The sequence below is a fragment of the Schistocerca cancellata genome, chromosome 2 (assembly GCF_023864275.1).
Source record: "Schistocerca cancellata isolate TAMUIC-IGC-003103 chromosome 2, iqSchCanc2.1, whole genome shotgun sequence".
In the NCBI taxonomy this organism is placed as follows: domain Eukaryota; kingdom Metazoa; phylum Arthropoda; class Insecta; order Orthoptera; family Acrididae; genus Schistocerca; species Schistocerca cancellata.
In genome coordinates, this window is record NC_064627.1 from 512,462,301 (window position 1) to 512,475,814 (window position 13,514).

Genomic DNA, 13,514 nt, shown 5'->3' on the forward strand with positions numbered 1-13,514 from the left:
ACGACGTGTTTACTGCACAGTTATAAGATATTATCGCACAGGGACGAAACAGAAGACAGTAAACCTAATGGCTGCTGCGTGACTGCGACAAAAACAGTCTAGTGCGACAGAGATGCTAACGACAATATCCGCGAAAGAAATAAGCCGAGACCCATTTCACAGCGACAGTTGATGGCGGAAACTTCACAGAGCGGTAATGTCAGCCCATTGTGGCACTTTAAATTTGGATGTTAGTTCTATTTCTTCCGCACAAAAATCGGTTAACTTCATCGGAGAAAATAGTATATATTGCCACTGGCTCACTGTCATACTTCCATCAGTACCTCCTCAAGGAGAACTTCTGTGAAGTCTGGAAGGCAGGAAAACAAGTACTGGTGGAAGTAAAACTGTGAGTTCGGTCCGGCACACAATTTTATTAATCTGTCAGATAGCTTAGCGTTAAAAGTGCTAACATGTTTCACCCGATAATGCCTCCACTACCTTCCTCAGCGGTGGATTCGGGCGAGGCGTGTTTACGGAGCTTCTGCAGCTTGGCAAGGTCTGATTTAGGGAAGCGAAATTCTGAATACAGTTGGCAGAAAGGGGATTTGTGTTTCTTTTCGCATTGATTACTCCAGAGGAGATATTTGGTCTCTATAAAGGTCATCATAAGCGTATGAAAAGTGTTCAAAACTGTGCAACAGACTGGCGCCAACGATTTAGGCCTGTAATTGTGTGCATCCGTTCGACGACCCTTCTTGAGAACGGGAATGACCTGTGCATTTTTCCAATCACGTAGATCGCTTCGTTGCTCCAGCGACCTGGTATGAGACACACACTGAAGCGCTAAGTAAACTGGTACAGGAATGCGTATTCAGATACAGATATACATATGCAGGCAAAATACGGCACTGCGGTCGGCGACGCCTACATAAGATAACAATTGTCTGGCGCAAATTTTAGATCAGTTACTGTTGCTAGCATGGCAGGTACTCAAGATTTACACTATGTGATCAAAAGTGTCTGGACATCCCCCCCCCCCCCCAAAAAAAACATACTTTTTCATATTAGGTGCATTGTGCTGCCACCTACTGCCAGGTGCTGCATATAAGCAACCTCAGTAGTAATTAGACATCATGAGAGGGCAGAATGGGACGCTCCGCGAAACTCACGGACTTCGAACGCGGTCAGGTGATTGGGTTTCACTTGTGTCATACGTCTGTACGTGAGATTTCCACGCTCCTAAACATTCCTAGGTCCACTGTTTCCGATGTGATAGTGAAGTGCAAACGTAAAGGGACACGTACTGCACCAAAGCGTACAGGCCGACCTCGTCTGTTGAAAGGGGCCGCCGACAGTTGAAGAGGGTCGTAATAGACAGACATCTATCCAGACCATCACATAGGAATTCCATACTGCATCAGGATCCACTGCAAGTACTATGACAGATAGTCGGAAGGTGAGAAAACTTGGATTTCATGGTCTAGCAGCAGCTCATAAGCCACACATCACGCCGGCAACTGCTAAACGACGCCTTGCTTGGTGTAAGGTTAGTAAACATTGGACGATTTAACAGTGGAAAAACATTGTGTAGAGTGACGAATCACGGTACACAATGTGGGGATCCGATGACACGGTGTGGGTTTGGTTAATGTCCGGTTAATGTCCGGCGAATGTCATCTGCCAGCGTGTGTAGTGCCAACAGTAAAATTCGGAGGCGGTGGTGCTATGGAGTGGTCGTGTTTTTCATGGAGGGGGATTGCCCACCTGGTTGTTTTGCGTCTCACTATCACAACACAGGCCTAAATTGATGTTTGAAGCACCTTCTTGCTTCCCACTGTTGAAGAGCAATTCGGGAATGGTCATTGCATCTTTCAACACGATCGAGCACCTGTTCATAATGCACGTCCTGTGGCAGAGTGGTTACACGACAATAACATCATTGTAATGGACTGACCTGAATCCTACAGAACATCTCTGCGATATGTTGGAACGCCGACTTCGTGCCAAGTCTCACCGACCTACATCGATACCTCTCCGCCGGCCGGAGTGGGCGAGCGGTTCTAGGCGCTTCAGTCTGGAACCGCGCGACCGCTACAGTCGCAGTTTCGAATCCTGCCTCGGGCATGGATGTGTGTGATGTCCTTAGGTTAGTTCGGTTTAAGTAGTTCTAAGTTCTAGGGGACTGATGACCTCAGAAGTTAAGTCCCTCTCCTCAGTGCAACACTCCGTGATGAATGGGCTGCCTTTCCCCACGAAACGTTCCAGCACCTGACTTAACGTATGCCTGCGAGAGTGGAAGCTGTCATCAAGGCCAAGGGTGGGCCAACACCATATTGAATCCACCATTACCGATGGAGGGCGCCACGAACTTGTAAGTCATTTTCAGCCAGGGGTCCGGACACAATTGATCACATGGTGTAAGGGAGTCTGAACGTGGTGGTATAGTCGGCGCATGCGCAATGGGACACAGCATCACAGAGGTAGCGATGAAGTAAGGATTTCCCCGTACAACCATTTCACCAGTGTACAGTGAATATCAGGAATCCGCTAAAACATCAAATGTCCGACATCGCTGCGGTTCGAGAAAGATCCTGCAAGAATGGGACCAACGAGGAATAAAGAGAATCGTTTAAAGTGACAGAAGTCCAACTCTTCCGCAAATTGCTTCACATTTCAATGCTGAGCCATCAACAAGTGTAAGCGTGGGAACTATTCAACGAAACAACGAACATGGAAGGCCCATTCGTGTACCCTTGATGACTGCCTGAAACAAAGTTTTACTCCTCGCCTGGACCCGTCAACACCGAAATGGGACTGTTGATGACTGGAAACATGTTGCCTGGTTGGACAAGTCTCGTTTCAGATTGTATCGAGCAGATGGATGTGTACGGGTATGGAGAAAACCCCATGAATCCATGAACCCTACACGTCAGCAGGGGACTGTTCAAGGTGGTGGAGGCTCTGTAATGGTGTGGGGCGTGTGCAGTTGGAGTGATATGGGACCCATGGTAGATCTAGATACGACTCTGACATGTGAGACGTACATAAGCATCCTATCTGATGACCTGCATCCATTCATGTCGATTGTGCATTGCGACAAATTTTCACAACTCCACCAGGACAATTCGACATCCCACACGTCCAAAACTGCTACAGAGTGTCTCCAGGAACACTCTTCTGAGTTTAAACTGCCCAGACATCATTGAGCAAGTCTGGGATGCCTTGCAACGTTCTGTTCAGAAGAGATCTCCACCCCTCGTACTCTTACGGATTTATGGACAGCCCTGCAAGATTTATGGTGTCGGTTCCCTCCAGCAATACTTCAGACGTTAGTCAAGTCCATGCCACGTCGTGTTGCAGCAATTCAGCGTGACCGCGGGAGCCCGACACGATATTAGGCAGGTTTACCAGTTTCAGTGTATAACGAGGTTGAGAAGAGCTGCCGTACCGAGAGTAAGCAGTGTGTTTGATAACAGTAGGGGCATTCCCCGCAGGTGCCGCTAGCTCGTCGCGCGCCGTGAGCACAGAGAGCCCAGACGTCGGTCCGCAGCTCGTGGTCGTGCGGTTGCGTTCTCGCTTCCCACGCCCGGGTTCGATTCCCGGCGGGGTCAGGGATTTTCTCTGCCTCGTGATGACTGGGTGTTGTGTGATGTCCTTAGGTTAGTTAGGTTTAAGTAGTTCTAAGTTCTAGGGGACTGATGACCTCAGATGTTAAGGCCCATAGCGCTCAGAACCATTTGAACCATTTGAACCAGACGTCGGTCGTCGCAGCACAGCAACCAGTGTATAGTGGTCGTGTCTGTCCCAGCCGACCCGCGGCCTGCACTGCCGGACGCCAGACCGCACAGCTTCCGGGAAGCTGACCGCCAGCCGCTAGCTGCTGGCTGCTGCGTCACGCCCACGGCTACGCAATTTCCTGTCCGCTCGCATCATCGCCGAATTAGCGCTGCCTACTCATATTTTCAGCCGCTGTGTTTTCCTTTGCTATAACGACAAATAAGTGTAAGGACTTAAGGAAATACGCAGAGGCAACAAAAATACAATGTTCTTCTCATCTCTGAATTATGACTACGTACCTTGTACCGTCTCCTTGCCTAAAGCGGCTATGAGAGAAGACGTTTCGTGGCATGGTGATACGCGCTTTGTACACCGACGGGGAAAAAAGTTGCAACACCAAGAAGAAGTTGTGCGACATAAACGATAGTTGGTAGGCGTGTTTCTACATCTGAAAGGTGATGTCTAGTCTAATTTCGCGCCAGTCGCAGAAGAGTGACGCTAGTAGCGGCGTTATGAGTGTGCAAATAAGGTTTGCTTTAAATAGACGCTGTGACGGTCGTGAGCGTTGGTTACTTTTGAGACTGTACGTGGTGAGTTGCTGTTAGTCAAGAATGCGTTCAAGGTGACAAAGAAGCCATTATCAGCACCTCGTTGAGTTTGGACGAGGTCGTGTAGAAGTGCTACGAGAAGCTGAATGTTTCCTCTGCGATATTACAGGAAGACTTGGCATAAATGTAGCCGCTGTACATGGTTGTTGGAGTGTGGCAGCGGGGGCTACGAGAAGAGTCGGCTCTGGACGGTCACGTGGCACTAACAAGAGGGAAGATCATCGTGTTCGGCGTGTGGTTTTGGTGCATCATACTGGATTTGCAGCAGTAACCTGAGCAGTTGACACCACAGTCACACAAGGAACCTTTACGAATCGGTTATTTCAAGGACACCTACGAACGAGGCGCCCTGTAACGTGTATTCCACTTGCGGCTTCAGTGGTGTCAAGCGAGAGCTCATTTCTGATGAAAGCTGGTTCTGCCTTGTTGCACCTGATGGCTGTGTTGGTTAATTGGAGGTTGTATTGGATTGTATTATATGTTAACCGGGGACCTAGAAACGACGGAGAGGCTCCGTCCTCGCCGCAGCTGCAGTGGTCCGCAACCCAACGACGACTACCGCAGTCCACTTCACCCCTCCGCCGCCCCACACCGAACCCAGGGTTATTGTGCGGTTCGGCCCCCGGTGGACTCGCAGGGAACGTCTCACACAAGACGAGTGTAACCCCTATGTTTGCGTGGTAGAGTAATGGTGATGTACGCGTACGTGAAGAAGTTGTTTGTGCAGCAGTCGCCGACATAGTGTAGCTGAGGCGGAATATGGGGAACCAGCCCGCATTCGCCGAGGCAGACGGAAAACCGCCTAAAAACCATCCACAGACTGTCCGGTTCACCGGACCTCGACACAAATCCGCCGGGCGGATTCGTGCCGGGGTCCAGGTGCTCTTTCCCGCCCGGAAAGCCGTGCGTTAGACCGCACGACCAACCGGGCGGGCTAATTGGAGGTTAGTTGAGGGCCTGAAACCAACTGGGAGAGCCTGCAACTAACCAGTCTGCGTGCTAGACACACTAAACCTGTACTTTGAGTTATTGTTTGGGATGCGATTTCGTATGACAGTAGGAGCACTCTCTCACTTATCTCACTCAGCATGACTGCAAAATTGTACGTCAGTCTGGTGATTCGATCTGTTGTGCTGCCATTCCAGCATTCCAGGGGGTGTTTCCCAACCGGATAAGGCTCGCTCACATAGCGATGTTGTAAGCCAACATGCTCTACAAAGTGTCGGCCTGTTGCCTTGGCCGCTCGATCGCCAGATTTGTCTCTAATCGAGCACTCATCAGAGGACGGTTCCAGTGTCATCCACAAACAACTTTAACCATCCTTGTAATGGCCAAATGAAACAGGCGGAACTCCATCTCACAAACTAACATCCGGCACCTGTAAAACAAAAAATGGTTCAAATGGCTCTGAGCACTATGGGACTTAACATCTGAGGTCATCAGTCCCCTAGAAAGTAAAACTACTCAAACCTAACTAACCTAAGGACATCACACACATCCATGCCTGAGGCAGGACTCGAACCTGCGACCGTAGCGACCTGTACAACACAATGGATGAATGTTTGCGCGCTTGCAAATGGTTCAAATGGCTCTGAGCACTATGGGACTCAACATCTATGGTCATAAGTCCCCTAGAACTTAGAACTACTTAAACCTAACTAACCTAAAGACGTCACACAACACACAGTCATCACGAGGCAGAGAAAATCCCTGACCCCGCCGGGAATCGAACCCGGGAACCCGGGCGCGGGAAGCGAGAACGCTACCGCACGACCACGAGCTGCGGACTGCGCGCTTGCATTCAGCACTCTGGTGGTTATACCTGTTATTAATGTACCAGCATTTCACATATGCAATGGTTTATCTCGCGCTTACATTAAACTGTGCTTTTGCAATGTTAATCAATTGCATATGTTACCTAGACAAATGTATTCCAGAAATTTCATTACTCTACATTAGTTATGTTTTGGTGTAGCAATTTTTTTTCCGTCAGTGTATTTTGCACTCTCCTTACTGCTGTAGGAAGTTCGAATTGACGTTTATTTCCCATATTTGTGAACTGAACATTTTAACACTCTGATATGTGCAGATTATTTAGTTTTGAAAATTCTGCCTGTTTGGACTGTGTAGGCACACTATCATCAATAAGAAGTTAACTGATTTAAGTGTTGACTAAAATCCCGTTTTCGCGTAAAAATGATGTGAAAACAGGTGAGAATATGAAAAATATGGAAAACAGTGTATATAATTACAGTAGATAAATAAGGCACACTAAAGATGCACAATCTGACGAAAAATGTTTTTACAGGAAGGAAGAACGTTAGGATTTAACGTTTCGTCGACAACGAGATCATTAGAGAAGGAGCACAAGTTCGGATTGTTTCAGGAATGGGGATGGAAATCTGCCGTGCCCTTGCAAAGGATCATTCCGCCACCTGGATAAAGCGACTTAGGGAAATTATGGAAAATCTGCATGAAGCGACTTAGGGAAATACCGAAAAACCTAAATGAGGTTGGTCAGATGCGGATTTGAACCGTGGTCTTCGCGAACGCGAGTCCAGAGTATTAACTACTGAGCCATTTCACTTAGTCGTTAGTAAAGGACACACACAACATCTACTGAAGCAAAAGTATCCTCAAATATTAGCAACCTCTTTTCGACTACTTTGTACATGATATGTTGTCAAATGATAAAAGCTGTAAAAACAAGCCGACCTGTAGAAATGCGTTTACACAACTAATGTACTTTCGCATGAGCAATCGAAACAAAATAAACAGAATGCGAATGTTATAGTTTTAGGCCTAAAAGAGAAAAACAAGCACGATCTTTGAATTATATTTTAGAGAAATAAATCGAGGCGCGCAGAAGATGACATATAGTCGGCTAAACATCTTTGAATAAATAGTAAAAGAAATACATTAAGTTTAGCAGAAGGGAGAGTTTACAAAACAAATTTGCAATCTCCAGTGCCCGTAAGGGAACGAGGAATAGTTTCAACTGTAATGATAAGTTACGACTTGGCGAGCCGTGAAAGTTCTATCGATTGCGTTCTCCACTGCAGCCGATTCTCTCTTAATTCTTCGTTTCCATCTAGCCTCGACTACGTCCAACGATCTAATCTTTATCTGTGCAATATTTTTTGTCATATCTCCTTAACCGACGTGGCGGTAAGCCAGTTCGAATCCTCGTGGTGAATAAAACTATTACTGTCAGTATTTTGCCGGCAAGGCGATGAGAGATCGTGCCGTAAAGTTCCTAATCGCCAGTCTTTGCGCCAACGTTGTGCATTAAATTCCAGAGCTTTCCTCACTGTGTCATGAAGTGAAGGCGTGTATCACTGTTGACGGTGATCCGTCCGTCGGATGGGGAGGTTAACTCGGCGGCACCACAGGTGGCATTCGAGAACTGTAGGCTGTGTGCCGGCCACGTTTTCTCATCATCACCATCCTACACAAACACGACACACACATAAACGAACACCGCGTCCGACAGGTCGCTGAACCAACCCGTGGGATATCCGAGGCAAGAATGGCGTAACACTTTTTTACTTATGTACTTATGTTCAAAATGGTTCAAATGGCTATGAGCACTATGGGACCTGACATCTGAGGTCATCAGGCCCCTAGAACTTAGAACTACTTAAACATAACTAACCTAAGGACATCACACACATCCATGCCCCAGGCAGGATTCGAACCTGCGACAGTAGCGGTCGCACGGTTCCAGACTGAAGCGCCTAGAATCGCTCGGCCACAACGGCCGGCTACTTATGTTCTTTGATGGTATTTCCAATCCCAGCTGCACTACACAAACGGAAACGTAAAGTGTGTTTCCATAGGTGAAAGATTAGCGCATCTGATTATAATGAGGACTTGGGCTACACTGTAGATACTACCAGGGGTTTTTTCCTTGGTAGCAGAACAGGCTGACTCCGTCTCTTGAGTCTAACAGAGAATCTACCTGAATGAGAAATAGCGGCCCCAACTCCTGGAAAGCTGACAACGGCAAGGAGGAGGTGGATTGTTAACCTCAAGGCCCCCCTCAACGCAAAAAAGTATACAGTCAAATTAGCTGAAACTTGAAAGGGGACATCGCTTATCTGCGGAAAAGTTGTTAGGAAACACTCAAGTCAGAAATTACGCTTAAAAAAAATTATTTGAAGACACATTAGCAACAATGCCTCTGCGATTTGTATATGATCTGATTAAATACAGAAAAAAAATAGTGTACTGTTTGTCCCCGAACGCAGTAAGAACACGGTGGAATGAAGGTGTGCTTACTGTGCGCGTCACGTGAACCTGCAAAGCCTTGACGGAAGGGAAAATGGCAGGGCGCTAGGAGAGAATCTCGTGATGCAGGCGGCAAAGAAAGAGGTGTGAAAACGAGTGCCGTGGCGTGTCGGGTGTCTGGGACGCGAAGCGTAGCAGCTCCTCAGTTACAACAAGCCAGACAAGCCCAGTGCACCGGAGTGCCTTCAGAGCGCTAAGCTGTTCGTGGAAGATCTTCGTGCCCGTACGCACCCCCAGTAATATCCGAGGCTGAAGCTAGGACGGAAGAAACAAGCCCGCAGCAGAAAAACTGCACGTTAAGTTCCGTTGTACGCCATAGCTTGTGTGGCCTTTCAGGAACCCACTCAGTAATCATCTCCATACAGCTGTGCATGTTTAAAATAACGTACAGCTTACGCTGTACTTCCGATGTTATCCGATTTTACAACTTATATGGCATAAATTCCGTCTTTGCGACTGTAACAAAAGTCTTATTTAGATCAGACGCATTTCACATTATTTTAAAGCATCTTCAATAGATTGTTTTTGTTCCTACTTCATTTCCTAACGTTGCTTTACTGACACAGGATATATTAACATTTTTATGTATTGTCACATTCACCTAGCAAGACAGACCTAAAAGACATGTAGCTCATTTCCATTGCAGTGAAGGCTCCTTGGTGGTGCGAAACAGCAAATATCTGTCAAAAAAAAGGACTACTTCAGTGTGATTGAACTTAACAATGAATTAAAAAAACGTAAACGACTTGCTGAAATAAGAGCCGAGGCCGTTTTGCGTTACTGACAGACATCAGATTTGCCTATGTATATCGCCATTTTTGTCTGTAAACATCTATGACCGAAATATTTACGTGTGTGTGTGTGTGTGTGTGTGTGTGTGTGTGTGTGTGTGTGTGTGTGTGTGTGTGTGGTATGCCAAAAAAATGTTACATCTTGCTTATATTCTACGAAATATGAACTTCTCCAAAAGCAGTCAACACTGTTGTAAAACGACATTGTAATATAAGACAGTAACTCAAAACTAACCCAGCTCTTATCTTAGTAAGTTGTCTACGTCGTTTTAATTCGTTATTAGGACCATTACTGTAAAGTAGCTCTTTTTGTTGCGTCCTGTTTTGCTGTAGGACACCATCATTCCAAAGAACTTTCGTCGAAACGAAAATCGGATAAACATCGCATGTAAAGCACAAACCGTATGTGCATGATATTAAACATGAACAGCCGTCTGATGATGAACATCTCAGTTCAGAACCGATAACGGCGCTATTTGTCCTTAATAAATAATATTGTTAACCGTAGGTGGTCGCTGTTTTTGCTTTATTTTAAGAACTAACCTGCATTATCAGACATCCACCGTCTCACCACGTCAGTTTTCGGCAAAATAACAATCATCTTTCTGTGGTACATTAAGAAGTTTCTGTTCCACAAATACAATAATTTTCTAAAAATATTCTTAAACAATTTCTTGATGTCATTGTAACTTTACAGTTTAGAGATGTATTAAAAGGAATGACTCTTTCACCTAAATTGTATGTTTAGAGCGTCAGGGTACCCTCAGGCTACCTTTAAAGTATAGGATATTACTTATCTATTACTATGGCGGCTACGACATTTTTAAAAACCATCATTTTGTGTGTTTCGTTATAGTAATCTATGTACTCCTTTATAACAAAAGTATGAGCATGGGCTGCATCACTTGAAATAAGTGGACTACAAAAATCAGTCACTTGTGTGTTAAAAAGTTTTTTTTTTTTTTTTTTTTGAGAGATTTGTCTGGAAAGTAGCATGATGTGGAAGTGAAATGTGGACGTTAAATAGTCCACACCACAAAAGAATAGCAGCTTTTGGAGTGTCCTGCTACAGAAAAATGCTGAAGATTGGGTGGGTATATCGAATAACTAAGTAAGAAATCATGATACGAATCAGGAAGAAATTTGTAAAAGTTGAATAAAAAGAGGTGTAGGTTAATAGAACACAACCTAAAGCATCAAGTAAAAGCTAATTTGATAACAGGTGCCAGTGTGGGCGTTCAAACGTGTTGAAGAAGACCATTGCAAGCCAGTCAAAATAGATGTATGTTACAGCAGCTACACGGAGATAAAGAGGCTTGCACGCTATGTACTAGCGTTCAGAGCTGCGTGAAACTAGTCTTTGAACAAAAGACTACAACAACAGACTTGTAGATTTCTTGTGATAGGATCCGACGGTACGACTCCTTACTATTATTACGAAATGTGTGTGTTAATACAACGGCTGTCACAGTTGCTACATACTTCCAAAATTCGTACACCCAACAAAGTTAGTCTACCTACAGCCGTCACGTGTGACTTCTGCAGTAATATCAAGCCGTTCTGATACATGATCTCCTCACTTTGTAGAGGTGCGGTCTAATACTTGCCTACGGGAATGAGTTTAGCAGAGATTATATGAATAACGGGAATAGAAAACACACCCGCGCTTATCGTGATGTTAGTGCTGTCTGGGATTTCAAAAATTTATTTAGAAGTTTATGACTGTCGTGGATCTATTTCATTTTTAGACCTATATGCCCGACATAGCGTTTTTAAACATTCTGTAACATCTGTGTAACCAGCTCTGACGTTGATGGGGAAGCGTGGCTAAAGTTTTCGCCACAATTTTCCATTTACTGTTTCTTTTCGGGTGTGAAATAACTCGTCTGCACATTTCTGATCATTCTATTCGTTTTCTGCCTATCGTTTAGCGATGGGAAAAAGAAAGTGTGTGTTTAATGTTAATCTGCAAAAGTAATACAATTTTTTGAAATCGTGTAATGACAGAAACAATGAGTGTCTTTATTGCACAGAGTGCACTGGAGAATTTTCTGTTACACGTAGAGGAGAGGGTGATATTAAAGAGCACGAGAAAAGAGCCGAACATAGGAATCCTATTACTGTTATTGTCTAATCAAACATAAAAGATTCTTTTAAGCCAGAGATGTGAATTGTGAAATGGAGTGTGCCGCTACAGAGGCTACATTTTCGAACCACACTGCTAGACACGAGCTTTATTTCAAAACATCAGACTGCACTCCTAAACTGGTTAAAAGTTGTCTGAACCAGATTTTTCATCTGCTAGAACCAAAAGCGAGGCAGTTATTGTTAAAGTTATTTCGCCATTTACATTTGGTAATGTGCCTGTTAATTTGTAACAGTAAAGATGGATAGTTCAGAACAGAAGTGAAGTAAAATCTGTTCCTGTTGTTGTAAGACATTTCGATCTGGAACAGGAAATTCAAGTTAAACTCTAAAATTTCGGTGAAGTGTCACTTGAAACTACTCAAACTTTGAAGAACTTGAAGAAAAGTTGGTTTGTTATTCTGCTCGTAACACTAACAATACTTGTGGTCGTGGTTCGAGAAAGGGGAATGAATATGTGTTCAGTAAGATCAAAATGATTTACATAGACTTACTTTAGAAACTGGTTGTTCAGCCCACCTTGTACAGAAACTATTTCACAAAAAATCTTGTCTACTGAAAAAAAAAAACTGAATAAATCAAGTTTAACGTTTCAGTAAACTGTTAAGACTTTTAAGTAATATGAACAATACGTCCTAGGTTCGACCCCAAAAATACACAAAAAGCCTTAATATACCCAGCTGACAACAGGAAAAATTAGAACATGATATCATTTAAGAAGTGTGAAATATTGGGAAACCGAATCCAAAACCCTCTGGTCACAAAATGGTGAAATGAAGACACAGGAATCAACAACACAGTTAATTCTTGCACTAATGTAAACAATACTGAATAGAGACAATCGGATACACACACACACACACACACACATTGTGGAATTATCGCAGAGGTATGTATTACTTAAATCGATGTAGAAGTGACTCTTAGACTGGAAAACCGAGCGAGACGGCGTAGTGATGACACACTGGACTCGCTTTCGGGAGGACATCGTTTCAAATTTCCATCCGTCCATCCAGATTTTGGTCCTTCGTGATTTCACTGAATCCCTTAAAGCAACGGAGGGTAAGGCCAGTTTGAAATAACATGGCCGATTTCCTTCCCCATCCGAGTTGATGCTCCACCTCTAATGAACACGCTAAGCCCTAATCTTCTCTCCCTCTTCCCTATGAAGCCTATCCGGAAAGTCACTCCTTTTCTTGCAAATGTTGTGTTTGCTGAACTAAATGATTTTAATACTATTTCAGTTACTATGGTTTTATTTTGTTGATGTTGTTGTGATGATGGTGGTCTTCAGTCAGAAGACTGCCTTGATGCAGACCTCGACGTTATTCTATCCTGTGGAAACCTCTCCATTTCCGAATAACTACTGCAGTCTACATCCATTTGGACCTGCTTGTTGTATTCATATCTTGGTCTCCCTCTACGATTTTTACCCCACGCACTTAGCTACAGTACTAAACTGGAGACCCCTAGATGTCTGAGAATGTGTTCTCAACTGATTCCTTCCTTTAGTCAAGTTGGGTTACGAATTTCTTTTCTCCCTAATTCTATTCATTGTCTCTTAATCAGTTACGCGATCTAAACATCCAATCTACAGCATTCTTCTGACTCACAACAGATGCCTCTGGAGAATTCCCAACATTTAAATTTATATTCAATGTTAGCAAATTTCTCTTTTTCAGAATTTGCTTCTTGCTATTGCCATCCTAGATATTTGGCTGCGCAAATAGAAAAACTTACTGACTGCTTCTAGCGTCGTATTTCCTAATTTAACTCCGCAAGCATCGTCTGAGCTAATTTGACTGCATTCTGTTATCTTGTTTCACTCTTGTCGATATTCTCTTATATCTTCCTTTCAAGACAATGCCCATTCCGCTTAACGTAAGTTTCGTATTTCTAAAATCTGCCTATAGCCCATACA